The following is a 19,309-nucleotide window of genomic DNA, read 5'->3' as shown; positions in this document are numbered from 1 at the left end:
GCCAGCCTGAACTAAGGACCGGCCTGAGCTAATCCCTGGAAATGGGTCACTGACTGACCAGTGACTTGTGCTTGGACTACACACTCCTCAAACAAACCCCACAGGGGTGGCTGAGGAGAAGAAACGTTGCCATTTCTACCTCATCCACATGAAAGTACAGGTACATGGCTGATGACTGCACTCAGATAAAGCAAAACAGAGTTCAGCACAAGATTTGTAATTCAGTCCTAAACACTAGCATTCTGCATCTGGGGGCATCTTACTCAGCTTGGAGTGGCATTGAGAATAAAATCAGGTCCTGTGGCTACAAGCCGGTCAGGTTTAGAGAGGTGTAGTTTGAATGGCTGCACTTTTTCACCACTGTGTGCTTGGGCATATCTTGGTGATAGATAAAGGAGTAACACTTCCAGCAAAGCAGCCTGCTTTTGTTCCATCTCCCCTCTGAGGCCTGAAGCCTGTTCAAGACTGTCCAGACTTTGATTTACACTGCACAAGGCAAGACCAGAATGAATATAGACATAATCTATCACTCAGGGAGAAACAAAAATGTCATTCAGACTCTGAAAATACAGTTTTTATGAAGACAGAAAAAAACCCACTTATAGAACAGACAGTTTGTTCACAAATGTACATTGCTGCTCATTCTTATGACAGACACACAACTAAGTTTGGAAAGGTTTCATCACAATTTCTACACAAGAATATGGTCAGGAACTCTGTCCAGGCAGACACACAGTTTTTGGTGGCTGCAATTATTTTTCCTAAGGAAAATATTTTTGCTTTGGTGGACATAATTCCCATAGCACACAGGTGCATCCACACATATCTGGACTGGCAACTGTGCTGGGCATTATATAGCTCTTCCCTTAACCCTCTTGCTCCAGTCCATTAGTTTCTGGTTTAGAATTATTGCCTACTGAGAAGCTAGATCTTTAAACAATGATTTTTGAATTGAAATCTTTCTGAATGCTGGTTTTGGCTTGAGTTTTTTTTCACTTGAGGCCTCTGTCTTGAAAAAAAGGATAGGAAGCTTCATAGTCTACAAGAGCTCTCCTATTTTCTTGTATTTTTTAAGTCTTTATAGCAACTCTTGCAGGAAGCTTCCTTAACATCAACAACAACAAACAAACAAACAAAATCAGTCCTAATCCTACATGGGCTGATACAGGAAAATTTTGTGTTTTGATAAGGTTCATGAGGAACTGCAATCAAAACTAAAGATGTTTTCCTTCCCTCCTCATATAAATAAAAATAGCCAACTAAACACGTTCCCCAGTGTAACTAACCTCTAAACTCTGAGATGGAATTTCTCCTTTTTGCTGACTTGATATCCCAAATTGTATAGTGTAAGTTTTAAAAAAGATTTTGTGTGAAAAACATACACCATTTCCTAGCACTGATTTATTTTTAAGTTCTTTTTAAATTGGCTTGCTGCTTTTGTTCAACATTTTCTACTACACAGTTTTAACCACATTCATAATGCACTCAGCATATGGCAAAATCTAAGAAAATTCAGTCAGAGAACGATTAGAGTAAGTGGAGTGAGACACATTGCCTATTTAGCCTTATATATTGCTTGCAGGAACTGCTTTTGCTTCCAGGGAAAGAAGTTTTACTTAGCATGTAGATCTTCAATTATTAAGTGTAATGACTCAGAAGAAAATGTTGTTATTTTCTGTCCCCTGGAGATAAGTAACTTATGACTTCAAGCACAATGGTAAATATCCCAAAGCTTGAATTCTGGATAGTGGTATTATTTCTACAACTTGCAAGTCAATACAGAATTCCTACTTGTTTAGCAAACCCCAGTGCTGTGTGCATTGAGATGTGAAGTGGTTGGCAAAAACAGCCAAGGAAAAAAAGTGTATCAAATTATGGAAGCAACCACTACAGGACTGAGAAGAAACACATATTTTCCTTTAGTTACAGGTTTGAAGGCAGGTCAGTTCTCATCAACAGATATAATCCAAAGGTATTGAAGCATTTGACTCAGATGGGATGCAGCATTCCAAGAGATTTTGTCAGTTATGGGGTTGAACCTCTGCATTTGTTGCAGCTGAGTATGAGATCAGACCCTGCAGGTCCGCAGAAAGCCCAGTCTAGAGAGCACTCCTCACTACCAACCACCAAACCTCCTAAGAACCCTTCTGAAAAACTGAAACATGATTGAACTGAGGAACACATGGGAAAGATCAGTTTCCCACCTGAAATTAAAAGTATCTGTACTTTTGAGGTTGAATTCTCCAGTACCTGTATTAAATTTTATGCTTCATTTTCCCCAAAGTAAATAGATGACAAATTTTCTGAAAAAACCTGCCATCTATAATAGAAGCTGCCCTGCCCATAAAAAAAATTACTACAAAAAACAAAATGAGAAAAATTTTATCACTGTATTCTTGACTTCACACTGCATTACAAAATTTGATCTGTGCATAATTAATAGCTTCCCTTAGCTGATTTGCTTCATCTTCACTTTTGAAAGTATTTATTATACAGGGAATATTCTTGCATTTCAGATAATTCTCTAGAAGCTCTCTGATAACATAATGAAGCTGATAACACAACGAAACTGTTAAGAAATCTGCTTAATATCAAAAAGAAGAAACAATATTTTACTATTAGAATGTTCTGTGAGAGACAGCAAAGAAAATAAGTTATCTATTGGATAGAAAGACTTCAGATCTTAAAAATATTAAACATCAGCTCCAGGTACATCACTCAGTTCCTTTGGCAGCAAAGCAGGGATCTTTCATCCGTAAAAGCAAATGAATCATGGAAGTGATCAACGGAGTCCTGATGTGGCAGGTGTCCAGATCAAGCTCTGTGTGCAAAGATCCATGAGGTCACCCATGCTCAACTGTGGGCCATGAGGGAAATTTTCAATACTTTCACTCAGAAAGCACACTGGTAATAAACTTACTGCATATCAGAAATGTTATATATCTTTTATGCTACTTTGAAAATAGGGGTTTGTTGTGAAACTTCTGCTTACTGTTCAACAAACAAACAGCATCTGACTACATCAGAACCAAGAGTAATAAGCAATAAATCAGAGCAGTAGTCAGGATAACAGAACTGTTGAGGAAAGATGGCATTTGTGCTGCAAAGAGACATATTTCCAGATGCCGTCTCCTCAGGAGAAGTTCTGGAACAGCATGAAGTGAATGATTAAATTCATCAATGCAGATCAACTTGGGCTGATCACGGACAGAAGAACTATTTCAGAAAGAGCTGTAAGGTTTGGAGAAGCGGTTGTGGAAATGACACCATGCTCTGAGGTTTCCTAGAAGCAAAAGTACAGGGTTTGAACATGGTTGCCAGTGCAATGCACTGAGCCTCACTACATGTTCTGCATGTTCTGTGGACCACAGTCCGCGAATCTTTCAGTGTGCTGATTCTGAGCTAAAAAAACGCTTTAAGCCAGAGACTTCAGTGATTCTAACCCAAGCATGGCCCCACAGAAACACACATACAGTTATCCAAACATCTCTTTAGACAGTTGTTTGTGAAGACATGTCAACATCTGCCATAAAAATACAGTGGAAACATCCCAATGCTGGCTTAAAGACTGGGGTCAGGACAGCTTTGAAGATCTACACAGACATAGGAATTACAGGTCTCCAACACAGGGAGGATACTCTGTTTCACCCTAAGCATAAAAGGCTACCTGAGAGACAGATAAATGTCTTTTGGGACATAAGGAGAGGTGGACACGTTGACCACATGGTGTTGCTAGTGGAGAAGCATATTTTGTGACCTGGGCTTAAAGAAATTGCAGCCTGAAGAGTTACTTCTGATGTGATTAGAATAAAAAATTACTATGTAGGACCATTGAGTCTGAATCTGATCTAGCTGGGGAAAGTGCATAAAGATTCTTAATATCCGAGTATATCCTGGGTTGGAAGGGACCCACAAGGGTCATAGAGCTCAGCTTCCAGCCCTGCACAGGACCATCTCCAGAAGTCACACCCTGTGCCTTGAGAGCATTGTCCAAACACTTCTTGAACTCTGTCAGCCTGGTGCTGTGCTCACTGCCCTGGGGAGCCTGTTCCAGTGCCCAACCAGCCTCTGGGGGAAAAACCTTTCCCTGTTATCAGCCTAAACCTCCTCTGACACAGCTTCATGTCCTGTCACTAGACACCAGAGTGACCAGCATCTGACACTCCCCATCACGAAGCAGCTGTAGGGTGCTATGAGGTCTCAGCCCAGTCTCTAGCTTAGGCTGAACAAGCCAAGTGACCTTGTGTGGTTTCTTCTCTAGACCCTTCATCACCTTCATAACTTTCCTTTGGATGCTTTTCTAATAGCTTTTTATCTTTTCATGTGTTATGATGCCCAAAACTTACCATAGCCCAACACTCAATCATACTCTGAAGAAATACTGTTATCTATGTCTTTTGTCCCAGAAATAAAAACCAAGCCCAAGCTAACAAAATACTAAAGGTCTGGATACCATCATGGAGATTTGAACAACAGAAAACAATATCTGCTTAGAATGCAAATGATTAATTAGATAATACTAGGAGGGAAAACAGTAGGGGCATTTCATAGCTTGGAAATAAAAATGCATCAAAAGAATACTTCTAGTTCTTCCTATTTTGGAGGGATATAAATGTTTTCTTAATCAAGTAGATTGTGGTGCAGCAGAAGTTGCTTTCAGTGCAGGAAATATTCTTCAAGGAAAAAATGGAATTTTCAAAGGACCAAGGAATAAAGAAAAAAAAGCCAACAAAAAAAACCCAAAACAAACCCTGAATAAAGCCTTAATTATACATGTTGAATAAGATGCTCCCCGGCTGCTTTTGTTTAACATAATTTTAAGGCAAAGTCCTTTAAGCACTGTGGAGAGAATGTAGATGATAAATCAGGCTGCTCATTAACTGCTGTAATTCTGAAATATTTTGCATTTCCTGTTCAGGTCCTGGTTTAGGCCTTTTGTGTGTGTGTGTTAGTGATTAACCTCTGCAGGGAAAAGGGAGGGGGCTAAATGGATAATCCCAATTAAATATGACCAAAACATTTATCAGCCTAACAGTACATCCTTTCTCTCCCTTTCCTTGGGCAGTACATGGTTGATCTCTGCAGGAGGGAACCCTCCAGAAAATCACCCGGGCATCAGCAGTTTTGATTATGAGAAAGATGAGTACAGCTGTGCCAAGGGCTTGCCTGCTGTCTTTACAGACTGCGAGGGGTTTGACAGTGTTCTGAAGGCTGTATTAAAAGCACCATGACGGCCACATCTCTGTGAAATATCCCAGTCCCATTACTTAGGGCTAAGTACATGATATTTTGAGGGAAAATGTTTTTTGACACTGTATGTGAACACAGCTTCTGGCCCTGGAAATATGGTGTTCTTTTCTTCTCAAAACCCCACTCTCTTAACCCCAACACTATCTCCTGCACAGGCTCATCTGATCTTGTCTGACAGCAAGGGGACTTCAATAGTTGAGCTTTCAAAATCTATTCTGGTTCTACTTTTCCAGTTTTTGTCTGGTAGAGAAGATCAGGATGTTAGTTAGCTCATCAGTATGAAATTCAAATAATTCTCTGGTGTTCATCACAAATCCCCTGGAAATGAAAAGCCAAACAGACTCTTGACATTTATGTAGGTCTCTCCCTGCCTAATTGCAATGAAAAGATATTTGTATGAATTGAATTTCTTTCTGGTTCAAATCTCTCTTGGATTCATATTAAGGGGATTTTGTGTTAGATCTTAATATAATAAAAAAAATACTTGGGATGGTGTTTGATTTTTATCATCTGTTCTTATGACATGGTTGCCATGTTCCTCTGATATACTTCACCTCCGTGAGCTCATTCAAGGGCACTGGGGCAGGCCCCAATCTAAGCATTGAAATTATGTTTATGGCTACTCACAGATTAAAGCTAAATGTCAAAGAACAGATGGAGGCATTGTAAAGGGTAAGTATTGAAAAGTAATAACCCAGCAAAAAAGTGCTTGGAGCAGATGAACAGTTTTACTGAAATTCCCTTTGTATCAAATTGTTGTATCAATTGTTGTATCAGATTCCCTTTGTATCAATTCCCTTTTGCCCTTTGCTCGGTGTGGGAGTGGGTGGGAAGAAATAAATTAGAAAATACTTGAGAGAAAAAAATGCAGAGATTCCTTCATTTTATTGTAATTTTCATATCTTAAATCTAGCTCAATGTTATTTCCACTCAGTTACCAGCGAATATAGCAAGCAAAAAACTATTTCTATGTGTATCACAGAATATATTAGAAAATATTTGGGTTTTTCCAGACAACAACACTCTAAGTGTTATTTTGTGGGACAGTCTGAATCTGGGCACAAAGAAAGAGAAGAAAGTATTCTAATGAGGATTCATTTACTTTGTGGGGAAGAGAAGCAGAGGAAAACAAACTGAGGGAGATAAGACAAGGGTAAATGGCTCAAAGGAGAAATGGGCAGGAGATAGAGCAAGAGAGGGGTGCAGAGAAAGCAGCAGAGAAGTCCTGCTCTCCTAATCAAACTGTAACCAGAAGGTGAAACTTGTATCCAATGAAACCAAAATTGTCAATTACTTCTTAGACTCATTGATTGAAGAATGTTTAGACAGCCTGTTATTCCTCAAACATCCCCAAACACCTCCCATTATAATTCTCCTGCTGAAGAGAAACTTTTCAGAAGTTAAGTCCTAGCCACATCTTCCCTCCAGCAGGAGCCATGCAGCTCTTCCACAGGAGCTATGAGAACAGGTAAAGTCTCCAGGCAGCCCCTAAAGAGCCAAGGAAAGTGGCTGAGAGTCCCAACATGACACTTCTCTCTGTCCCTGCTAAACACCTGTTCTCAGGAGGCCAGACAAGGGAACCCTGCTGCCAAGAAACTCGCCTGGCTTCAAGGAAAGTGTCTATTCACTGCACTGGCACAGGATTTCCTTTATATTTCCAGCAACTTACTTAATCTCCTTATCTTATTTTTCCTCATCTGGAGAAGTGGGTCAGTAATTTCGCTTCTATTTATTTTGCTTAGTCTGATTAAAAGTCCAAGCCAAGCATACTTTCCCTCACAGCATTTAGCTCAAACCATGTAAAATTTCAGAACATGTGTTCTCTGAACTTTGAAGCTTCTTTCAGCTTTTCACTGCAGAGATAAGGGCTGAGAACTTGATGGGTTGGTTTTCTTTTTATGAAAGACAGGTCATATAGGGCTTTTAGGGTCACCACTCTAAAGAGGCAGCCAGTGTTGCATTGCCAGTAATAAACCCACAACAATTTTGCTGCGTTTACAAATATGTGAATTTTATCCACTTTAAAGCTTTTAGATGCTTTTTTAAAGTTAGTAGAAAATTCTAAACTTCAGATTTTCAAAGGATAACTCCCGAACTTCTGCTTCTCCCTCTTCTCATCTCACCGTCACTCTACTACGAAAACATCCTGCACAGGGCTAAGCTTCAAGCACAAAACCCAGTGCTTTGAACCAAGAGTTTCTGAAGTAGAAACGTTCTTGTTATTGTATCTACAGACCTCTACCAAAGAGGAATGTTTTCCATCTGCCTTCAGTTGTTCAATGGAAAACATTCAAATAGAATTAAGTCCCCCGAGATCTTGAGCACATGATAGGATGGACTTACTGTGACTGCTGTGAAAAACACAAACAGTGGGATTATATTCATTTACCCCAAGGCAAATGAGAGGTCATTTCGAACTTAGCAGGATGCAAGAACACAGATAAACAAGTTCAGTAAAAGTTACTGAAATGCTCTGAAAAGGATTTGTTGGCATCAAAAACCCCCATCCTACACTTACTGCATGTCCTTAGATCCACTCTACACTACAAATCTTCCAGATGAGCTGGTCAAGATGAAAGTTAAGATGAAGATGGAGGGGTAAAGGGTAAATATTCTGATTAATTGTGCTTAATTAGAATTAACCTAAGTGTATGATTTAAATTTTCTTTCCATGAATTCTAGTAGAGGTCACAGCTATTTCTGGGCAAAGAGACTTTGCTTCAACCTGGTGCACCTCTGAATTCTGAGAGTTGTAAAGATACACTGTCAGATTTAATGACAATAGAAGACACTTTGTGGAGAGCTCTGTGCTGCTGCAGCCAATGGAGAGAAATTGAGATTTCTATATAGCATCGCTTTTTATGTCAAGCTAGTGGAAGTTTCCATGATCATTTTCAGGTGCTTTCCTAGCTCTATCTTCATTTCAGACAGAAATAAGAACAACAGTTGCAACCTGATTTTTAAGTACAACATTTAAACTGTACTGGGTCCTAAGTTCTGTACTCTCCCTGACTCATCTGACAGGTAACTTCTCACTCATTTTTGCCACTGTGGTGCCTGGAAATATAATGATGTTTTCTATAATAAATGAAAAATTATAAAGCAATATATTGTCTGACTCTAACAGTGTTTCCTTTCAGCACTTGATATATTTTTAAAAAATATTATATAGTACCAGGGAATATGACAGAGGAATCTTTCCAGGTAATAAATCGCAGATGTTTATTTGCTATGCATGAATTTAGGAAACACAACTTCATAATCTTGGTTCGAACCATAGAGTTAGAATTCTTTTTCTTAAACAAATATTCTAATCCTGAAGTTACTTGCTTTCCAAGTGAGTTGGGGATGTTCTGCCTGAAGAGACAGCTTGAGGAGAAATTAAAAATTATTCAGTACCTAAAGGGGCTACATGAGATGGAAAGGGGCTTTTTAAAAGGATGGGGGTTGATAGAAAAAAGGGAAATATCCTTAACATTGAAAGAGAGTAGGTTTTGATTAACAATTAGGAAGAAATTCTGCACTATGACTGAGGTGAGGCACTGGCACAGGTTGCTCAGAGAAGCTGTGGATGTCCCATTCCTGCAAGTTCAAGGCCAGGCTGGATGAGGCTCTGAGCATCCTGGTCTAGTGGGAAGTGTCCCTGCCCGTGGCAGGGGAGTTGGAACAAGATGATCTTTAAGGTCCCTTGTAATCCAAACCATTCTATGATTCTGTGATCTCTTGTGTTTGAGTGAGAAACTCCATCCAAGGTCAAGTTGGGAAAAAACCCAAAACCAACACAAAATATTTTCTTAGAAAACCCCCAGAACACTACGACATTCCTAAACAATTCCAGCTTTAATGTCATCTCTTGACCTCTTGTGTCAATTGACTGGCTCCATTGTGACTTTAGCTGTGTGAAAGGTCTTTAGGATTCAGATAGGTCAACCAGCCCAGAATGCCCCATGTGGACAGGAAACTTAGAATAGCACAGAGACATTCCTGCAAAATTAATCACTGATCCTTTTGCACATATTCCCCACCAAACCCACTGGTTCTAATAGTGACTTTTGGTGGGAAAGATATTCGTTCTTTTGTCTCCAGAGTTAATTCATTTCACAAATAGTAGCAAATAGCAGCACTTGATGCTCAACTCAGCACTAGAGCAAGGAACTTGCCCTTTTTAGCCACAAAATAGACAGAAATTCACAATGTTATAGCTTCTCATATATTACAAGTCACAGATTTATGAATGAAGACAGTTTGGATAAGCTGAATAATAACCTTTGCAGGATATAGCAGAATAAATTTACAACTCAACTGCCACTTTTACAGGTGAGCTGTCACTTTTTATGATGGAGGATAAGAGATTCTGTAAGTTCACATGTTAATGCATCTTTTTAAATGGAGTGTCCTAATAATAAAAAAGGTAAATCTGCCTGTAAAGTTGTCATTTGGAATGCTATCACTTTAGAGGGTGCAGTGCAGAGGGAAGAAAGCCCTCCACTATCGAGCTTTTTCAAAACTTCTGTGAAAACAATTATTTGGGTTCTTTCTGTTCGTTACCAATCTGTCAGTGTTGCTAACCCTCTCCCAGCCTGCACTGTTCAATATTAAATCTTTGCCCAAAGGGATCTGCAGAGCCAAACTCTCTCTCTACAGCTCTTATTTTGAGAAACAAAAAATACCATCTCACCCATCTCTGGTGCCCAAAATGCTTCATTACAGCCAGATGTATCTACCAAAAGAACATTTCAAACTGCATGCCTCTGAGTCTACAGGTGACTATAAAAAGCAATAACGAGCCATTTTATTCTCTAATGGATCTTGTCTAGAAAAATACCTTTTAGTTAATACACTTACTGCTTTGACTTTTTTTTTCTATAGAAGTATCACACATGGATGTAAGGAAGAAAGGAATTTGGCCTCTATTTCAACTGAAGTTTCATGGCAAAGGGTAGTGTCAGAAGCTGAGGTTTAAGTCCAGAACCACTGTTCTTCCTAAGCTTACCCATTCTTCATAAATGGTTTGAAATAAAACTATGTGTTTTTATTCCTGTATTAATTTGAAGGTTGATGTATCAAAATATTTGCATTACCTTTTTTATAGATATGGTAATAAAAACTGGTCTAAAAATAATAGGTCCTATGATATTTTTGTATTAGGCCATTTTGATAATTAAAATGTTCTGCTTTTTGCATTGCTAAAATGATACAAAAATAATAATAAAATCCCCAAACAGTTTGCCAAGCTTTAATTACAGGATTATAGGGCTGGAATTCTTCCTTTTATTTGCTGCTAGATTTAGCAAGTAAGTGGCTAGCTAAGCTTCCTTTCCCAAGCCCTGTTCTGCTATGTAACACACTGTCCCATGATTCCTTCTTTTTGACTTTATGCCAATAGTCAGAAATGCATGAAAACCAGGAGCTAGGGAAGGTTTTGTGCTGACTTCAGAAAGCAAGTATGTAAATAGATAACTGGACACCAATCCCAAAATTAAAGAATAGCAAGACTTCCAAATCTAGGGGCGGGGCAGGGGAGGGTTGAGATTTTTTTAGAAAATGCTGAAAGGAAAATTATCTCCAAGAAAATAATTGAGTCTTTTGCACAAAGCAGGATTCTTTGTCTAGGACAGTCCTTGAACACGTAGTTTTAACTTCAGGCAACCAGCCACAAGCCATCTTAAAACCAGCCACACCCTGCCTACAAAGGGGTACCCATAGGCGTCTTCAGGTTGTAGATTGGTAACACTGTCATTCAAAAGACACAGGATTAAACCTTTTCCTGAACATCCAGTAAACCACTAAAAGTCTTGAGAAAAAAATTCTATTAAACAACTGATTTCATAGTGCATTATAGAACCTCTTCATAGCACTCACCTCTGCTTGCTGAACCAGAGTTGATTGTTGCTCAGACTGCTCCACCACAAGAAATTAATCTCCAAGCACTCACTGCTAATGACAGCACCTAAACACAATAGCTCACCCCCCTAAAAAAATTGCAGCTACTACAAGAAGACTTTTATACTAGTTCAATTCTCTGCAGATGGTTGCAGGGAGGAGGGATTTGATTTGGGATTAAATTCACCCAAAGGACTGGAGATGAAATTCACCTGTAGCAGAAAAAAGTTCTTTATGAAATTTAACAATTCCTAAGCAGCATTTTGATTTGGTCATTTTTTTTTTTTAATCAAAAGAAACTGAAAGATAAAATTGAAAGAAGACAAATAGTTGATGCAGTCACAAGAAGTTTAAAAGTGAAAAACGAATGGTTAATAAGGTCTGCTCAACTAGGTTGTGTAGTGATAGGAAAAATCTGAAGGAACAGATAGAGATCTTATAGTAAAACATTTGAGACAAGCTTTTGTATTCATCTGTATAAAAGACATAGTGTTCTGTAATGATAAAAATGTAGAACAGGACCTTGTCTTTCTTGTATAATCCCATAGGGACTCAGATAACAAAAAAAGATTAAACAGGCTCAGTAGATTGTTCCCTCCTGCCATCAAAAGAAAATGCTGGTCTGGCTTTATTTTCCCAGCAGCTTGGCAATGTCTATTCATAATTTAAAACTGATGGTGATCTCTGTTTTCATAAGTCCAAGGTATCTGACTTGTCACAGTTGTATGCATTTTCCTGGAAATCGTGGGAGACCACCATCAATTCAGGAATGTCTTTGGAAATCCACAAATGTTCTGCAAACATTTGGTGGGTGAGTGGCAACGTTGAAGGAGGCTAAACTTGGTTCCTCAAAGCATTTTAACAGGAAACAGATTCTCCAAACAGAAATAAAGGCTGTTGAATAAGAAGGAAGATTGAAAAATGTTGCCAGGCTGACCCCTCCACTGGACACCAGGTCAGTGCCCACAACTGCCCTTAAAGAGAAGCTGCTTCATCACAAAAGAATACTGGTACCATGACCTCAGATCATCCTCTTTAATAGATTTAGCCATGTTTGCTGAAGCCTTCATAAAATTCTAGCCACAAGTCAGGAGAAAAATCTGATGAAGAAAGGGGTGTGGGAAACATCTCTGTTGTTACATCCTGTTGGCTCTGGAAAGTTTAACAACTGTATCAAAAGTCTTTGTCCATCCTTAAACTAGGTTGAGTCAAGTTTACCTCCTTCTTACTGAAATTCAAGAAGTCAAAGAAAATATTGAATAAATAAGCAGATGTTTTCAGTTATCCTCCTTCCTGAAAAGGAAGTTGCTCAGACGACCAAATGAGGTGAAATAAATAGAGAGTACATTTTGAACATACAGCTCTTCCTGTGAAACCTTTATGGGAAATTGACTTTTTTCCATACAGAAGTTGCTTACAAAGTAAAGGTCTTGTTTATAGATTTTAAAATATTCATGCAAACATAATAACTTCAGTTACATTTTCAGACTTTTGATCCATTTACAACATGGGAAGAGTGGTTTTGATTAGTCTTTGAAATCTCTTAATTCTTGGAGCACAGAAAAACATTAGCCCTGGGAATTTTTTATATATTAACTCTGCATTAAATTCCAGGAGAGGCATATTTCTATGACTTTTGCATAAGACAAATGCCAATTTTGATTTCTCACCACCATTCTATTATTATGCATATATTACACATTAACACTTCCATTATTCTAATTCAATAGTCTGCAACCTGTAAATGTCCTCCGAATCTGCAAAAATGCCACTGAAGACAGTTAAAAAAAAAAAAAAAAAGAGTCTACTTATTTCACTGTGCTTTGAAAAAGCATTCCCTAAAGTCATTCAGGTTTACACACCACTCTGTGTCAGATCTGCTCTTTTCCTGCATCTTCTGAAATGCAGAAATTGAGCCTGAAAGATTCAATAAATCATGTAATTGAGAAACCAATGCACATAAATGGAATTATAGCAAAGTCATTTTTATTTTATAATATCCTGGGCCAATACCCAGGATGGACTGCAGTCAGAGCTCCCTAGGTGACCATTATGGTTCAAGAAAAGTTTGGGAAAAATCATAGAGAGTAAGCAAGTATTGAGTAGAGCCGTTGAAATTGTTTATGTTTCAACTACAATAGAAAGTCACTAAGGAGACAGAAACTGCTACCTAAGGTCATTACCAGAATTCCAAATAACTGATGTTTTTCTCTTCAGTAAAACCTCTGTGTGCCTGAAGGCAATCCACTGACTTCCAGAGAGTTACCCAAAATGACAGTGGCTTTTTGAAGGACTATTGTTAAATGCTATTTGACTATTCACCTTTTGGATCAACTTTTCATTGCAGTGGAATTGCTCTGCATTCAACCTGGTAAATCTAACATTTCAGTTGAAGCTACACACCTTTTGATGCCAGCTTTTCACATTATTACTATGAATCAAAAACTACCTTAGTCCATAATCCAGAATTTTTCTTTTGATATGAATCCCTGTGTGACAAATTCTGTCTGTGCCTTTCTGGAGTTTTGGGTAACACTGATGATTAGTAGTAATTGCTAATACCATCACTATTACAAATTACTACTGACTGCTACCTTAGTGAAGCCTAACACAACTGTGGCACTGTTCTCTGCACTGGCAGTGAAATACTGGGAGATTTCCTAAAGCCTGACAAAAGGAATGAAGTTCCCTGTCTCCTGGGGAACCAGCAGTGATGAGAGACACTTGTCTGAAAGAGTGGTGAGTTGAGCCAGGGCACCAGGCAAATTCTGTTTGCCAATTCTGTTGGCCATGCCTGAAATTTTTCCTGCTAGTAACAGGCTGATAGAAATGAATAAACCCAGTGTTTTCTATAGAGAAAGAAAGTGGAAAGAAAACCCTAAAAAAACCCCTTCAAACTGCCTCCATGGTGCAGGCATGTACTGCCTCAACACTTCATCGGGGATGCTAATATTTCATCAATGAGAAATCAGATGCAATGGGAGAGCCTTCTATACAAGCATAACCTGTATCTAAACAAATAATAAAATCAATACTGTACACAGTCACAGGTCTGGACTAAGTGCTTCCCAAAATATGGGACATTCAGACCTGTCTCAGAAATTGCCTGTGACTGTCACAAAGCTCAGATCCAGAACTCCCAGCAATAATGGGTTCAAACTCTGCCCTGTCACTATTGTAGAAGTGTATGTTGCTGCTCTTCTTCCCTCATGCTTCATAATTTTTTTATGGTGCTTATGAAATGATTCCTGCTCATAGGAAAAGTGTGAGTGGTTTTGTTTTTCCTACTTGTTACATGGGAACAATTTGCAAGCTGTCATTTCATTATTAAATTTGAAAACAAAGCAAACACCAGACCACTACAAGACTGGATTACGTTCCCATTGTATATTACATATACAAAATATGCCCATTTCTGCATTACCTGTTTTAGCAAAACCTCATATGAGTGATGGTAGGTAAAGCTTCTATCATCAAGTATCAAAATCATTAAATGACTAATTCTCGTTGTCAACAAGGTCTGCTTTCAAAGTTAAGTCTACCTTCCAAAAATTACTAGGAAATTTATGATTCAACAATGAACTCTTAATTGCTTCCTTTTTATGTTGATCTGTTTTCCTGGAAATACAATTAATTCTCTATGCTGAGCCTATAAGAATGAAACAAATTGTAGCCCTTGCTCACTTTGGCAATGCAATCACTTTTAATCAGTGCATAATTAGGATTTAAACAGTATCAACCTGTCCCTGTTGCAAGAAGGTAGCTGCACTTAAACTTCAATTACTCCTAAATTTAAAAATCAATTGCAAATAAAATGTCCTGCTGCTGATGCTAAAGAGATTAGAAAGACCAGAATACATTCACACAAGAAGCCAGTCATGTCAACACAATTGCAACAAGGAGCTGCCATAATGTAGGTAATTCTGCTGTAATGCAATATTAAGGCCTTTATCTAATCAAAGGCTCTGGGCTAAGGCTGTCAAAAAATACAAGATGCCTCAGAAGGCAGAATACTATTTTTTTCCATATGGCTTTATCTTGTGCAGGATAAATGAGCTATTTTGCTGTAAAAAATTTTTTTTGATATGAGTGCTTTCTGTGGTGGGAGTTTAAAGGGGTTTTTAACTATTGCAGTGTTTTCTTTCCTCTTTTTTTCCCCTATAGGAAAAAAAGGTAATTTCCTCACAATATATCTACAGCAGGATGATGGAAGCGTTGAAAACCAGACATCCTTTCTGATGACTGTAAAGGTGTGAAATAACAAGTCCTTTTTGTATTTGTTTATCACAATGTGAGGCATTGTGGAGACATCAAAAACGCAGTGAGACGTTGGTCTTGCAAGGAGGCAGCTGGGACAGCCTTTGGGGAAACCTGGGACTGGACTCACCTTTCTGGTCCTCTGTTTTCTATGCTCACCCCTGCTAAGTGTGCAGGGAAAGGGCTCCCCGTGTGTGGCTGGAGAAGCAAAGCTCTCAGCAGGCAGGGGGGAGGAGAGGCTCCTCCTGCAGCCTTCTCCAAGTGGGATTTCAGGTGCACAAGAACACTCAGCACTAGTTCTGGGCTGGAAGCCAGTTACTGCCGTGTCCAAGGAGGGAAGGACAACGAGGTTCTCCTGCCTTAGGCACTGTAATACCTAAGGAAAAACTTAAGTTTATTCAAATTCTTAGGTGCAAACTGCCAGAAAAAAAAATATTAAAATTTCATCACTACTACTTTGAGACTGTCCCTTTTTAAGTAACTATTCCAAACCATTTCTCTAGGGATGTGACTGATGTCACCATGGGAGGAAACACTGAAGAATTATTGGCTGCAAAACAAAGCTAAACTGAAACGTGCTGAAAGGAGCATCCAGACCCTGCACTCTGTGAGCAGATACTGTTCTGCAAGCCTGGCTGTCATGCCCCTGCCTGCTAAACAACATTAATACCTGTACAATCTGGTTCCTATCAAAATGACTGTGGGGAAAATCCCAAAAGCATTGACACACCTGGCAAGAAAGTAGCCAGGTGTGTTGTTCTGTCATTCTTTCATGTTAAGTATTCTGGAAATTGGGCAAGGTATACATCAATGACAGCAGATATTTAACAAAAATCATGGCGAACCCCCAAGGAAATTATCTGTCTTCTTCCCTTTTCAGGATAGAGAAGAAAACTCATTTTCCATCTATGCCTTTGGCTTGACTTCTTATAAATCTCTTTATTTTTTTTCAGATGGTGAAGAGACAGGCACATGGCAGCTGCATCAATACCAAGCAGTTCTAGTGGGCACCTCTGGTGACATGAGAAGAAACTTTTTTATTTGGTATATACATGTATTTGCTTCTTAAACTTCTCCCTTTTCTTCTGAAACAAATCACCATGGTACTGTTCAGAGCTGCTAAAAGCTGTGACTGAAGGAAGCAAGCTGGGAAAACTCAGAATACCTCTAATGGTCCCAGGTGCAAGGGACCATTTCTCATCGTGAGAAAAGATTTTAAGGCTTTGTCACATATGCAAGAGGAGGCACTGCTTTGTGTCTCCTCTGGATATTCCACCCTTTCTTGTTTCTCCTGCAGGTGGGATTTTGCTGACAACAGCTGAGGCTGGATCCTTGGACAATCTGCACAAAATGCATCTGGGAAGAGAGAAAACCTCTCTCCTCCTCCTCATTTTTGCACATCCACACCTACAGTTTGGGCTCTCTCTCACATGCACCTTGATGTCTGCAGTCAGTTTTCATTCCTCCTTCACTGAGGCACGTCTCCCACTGAGGTATCATTATCTCTGCACTCAATTCTCTCACTGAATATCCTAAAAAGAAGCACAGTCTGACATCCTACAGTGTGTGAAAGTGAAGTAAAAATGTTGTTTCCGTTTCCCCTGTGTGAAACAAAGTTAGAAACCCATATCCATCCCTGTGGTTTGGTAATTCTAACCTGATTGAGTGCCACTCAGTACTTCTTCATCTTAGACTGTGTTAGAACTGCAGCTCATATGGGACAAAAAACTATGTAGAGCAGATATGACAAATGTCGTCAAAATAATGAAGACCATGTTTTCCATTTTTCCTTCCCCAACATCTGTGTGATTTCCTTTCTCTTAAACCTACCAAGGCCAAAGAATATAAACTTTCCTTTGGAAATAGGTGGTTAAATGCACACCTGTACAGCACAACCTCTGGTGTCTGTAAAAATGCGTTAATTGCATCCTGGTTCTGTAGAGAAGAGGATTCTTCATTGTGTGTTGGGGCTCTGGTATTAAACCTAAGGGTCTGTAGAATGTGATCACTGACACAGCAAGAACAGAATGACCTGACATCTTTATCTGCCATAAAGTGAGTGGAATTGAACATGAAAACAACCAGGCAAACAATATTTGAAAGCTGGGGTTGCTAGAAGCCATCCTGGCCCAGTGCCTGTTGTTACAGAGTCATAAGATTAGGGCACACCAGGAAAAAGGCAATATTTTATATTAGCTGAGATAAAACTTCAGGTAGGGAAGGAGCAATACAGGTATTTGAGCCCCCACCAGGCTTGTAACAGCAGAGAATAATAATTTTTTATATTAGACACCTGATCAGTTATCACTCAGCTTGTTCTGCCTGGGAGCAATGCCAGGAATGACTGTTTCCATGAGGATTCCCATGCTCATATAAACTCCTGTTTCTCTTCAGCTGAGCAACCACCTCTTTTTGTTGTAAGACACTTTTCTGGCAAATACAGTCAAATTGCTTTTTATATTTGCTATGCTATTTGCTTATTAAAAATATTAATGTCATCACTGAACTTCAACATGCTGTCTAGTCAGCTCCTATGGCTAATGTTCTTCTGCAGGACTGAAAGTCCTTCTTCGAGTTTTCACATTATTCAACACATGGGCCTTCAATCAAGCTCAAAGTTAGTACTGCTGTCGTGGGGAAAATGGCACTGATAGGAAGCGGGAAATCCTTTCTCCTGGAACCTCTGAAATCAGTTCTGTTGCAAAAGCTGTCTTGGCATCTCACGCTGCCATCAGCATCTCCAGTGTCTGAGCACCTCCCAGGTTAAAGCAACACTCACCTCCACAAGCAGGAACAGAATGGATTTCAATTGGAAGAGACACAGGAATGTAATTTGGAATACCTGAAACTCAGTATTGAAACATCTCAGTACTTTTAACAGAGTCAAAAGCACAGAATATCCTATTTTTTTTTTCACTACACTTCCCCAAATTTGGATCAGAAAGCATTTTTTTAATGTTGGCAATATTCAAAGATTTCTTCTATGACCCAGTTTTTTGGCATATACGGAGAACTGCTGGAGAGCTCCTACTGATATATTTGCAGAAAGCATGTGGTATTGCTTCTTCAGAATAAAACCCCCTGAGAAATCCTAGAGTGTCTGAAGTACCAAAAATAATTAGCCATAAATGCACGGCAATTTATCCCTAGTTTTCTGTAACAGTAGGAAAATGGCTTTACCATAAGAATATAGGATTTTTTTATCTTGTCATATTTTATGCTTCACCAAAAGAAGCTAAGTTCTAATCAACAATGGTTAAAGTTTTTACCAAAGTTCAAGTACTTTAAAAAATCTATAGGTGGAAAATAGTCAGTTTTCTGCATTATTATTAATTGATTTTATGATTAAAGAATGATTTTGCAACCAGCTCTTCCCACAATGGCTTCTACTGACTTTGCAGACCAAAGAAGTAACCAAAAAAAAGGAATAGGCATCCGCTGATCTTTAAGAACTGCTGCTGCACTCTCTTGCCTCTCCCAAAGCTTGCCATTATCTTAATGTCCATCTTCCTACACAAACATTTTGTTCTATATCACATATTCTTCCCAAAATCATCATCCATAGCACTTTTAATCTCTGGAATACCAATCCTGCTGCAAATTTAGGAGTTATTAAAAAAACTTTGGGGGTGTGCTTTGCTTGGGCATTCTGAGAGAACTTTGCTCACAAGAGAAGGTGTGAATAACACTGGTGCAATGGAATTTCTGTTGAAGACATTAGATAAATTTTAATTTCCAAGACTTTGGGTAAACTTTTGCCCAATTCCCGTTTTTTTTTCTTCCTGTGGCTCTGACAGTTACAATCTAAGTCCATCACACTGAGAAGGAGATGATTATTCTTTTCACAATGATATTTCTTGATATTTCAGCTGCTCTTTCTGTCTTTCATGTTCAGAACAGTTGGAATTTCTTGGTACCT

General features: G+C 38.9%; 1 long non-coding RNA gene across 2 annotated transcripts; it reads left to right on the top strand.

Moving 5' to 3' along the window:
* Positions 1 to 14,841: 14,841 nt before the first annotated feature.
* LOC136293639 (uncharacterized) lies at positions 14,842 to 19,011 on the top strand. Of its 2 annotated transcripts, XR_010722206.1 has the most exons (5): positions 14,842 to 15,046; positions 15,298 to 15,383; positions 15,894 to 16,139; positions 16,344 to 16,434; positions 16,688 to 19,011. It is a non-coding gene; the product is annotated as an uncharacterized lncRNA (long non-coding RNA). The 2 variants fall into 2 exon arrangements; XR_010722205.1 differs by lacking the exon at positions 15,894 to 16,139 and having other exon boundaries at positions 14,856 to 15,046.
* The last annotated feature ends 298 nt before the right edge of the window (positions 19,012 to 19,309 follow it).

Source organism: Chamaea fasciata, unplaced genomic scaffold, assembly GCF_029207755.1.
Source record: "Chamaea fasciata isolate MVZ Bird 193981 ecotype frontalis unplaced genomic scaffold, bChaFas1.0.hap1 SCAF_9, whole genome shotgun sequence".
Taxonomy (NCBI): Eukaryota; Metazoa; Chordata; class Aves; order Passeriformes; family Sylviidae; genus Chamaea; species Chamaea fasciata.
Note: the sequence above shows the minus strand (reverse complement) of the source record. Positions and strands in the feature narration are given on the sequence as shown.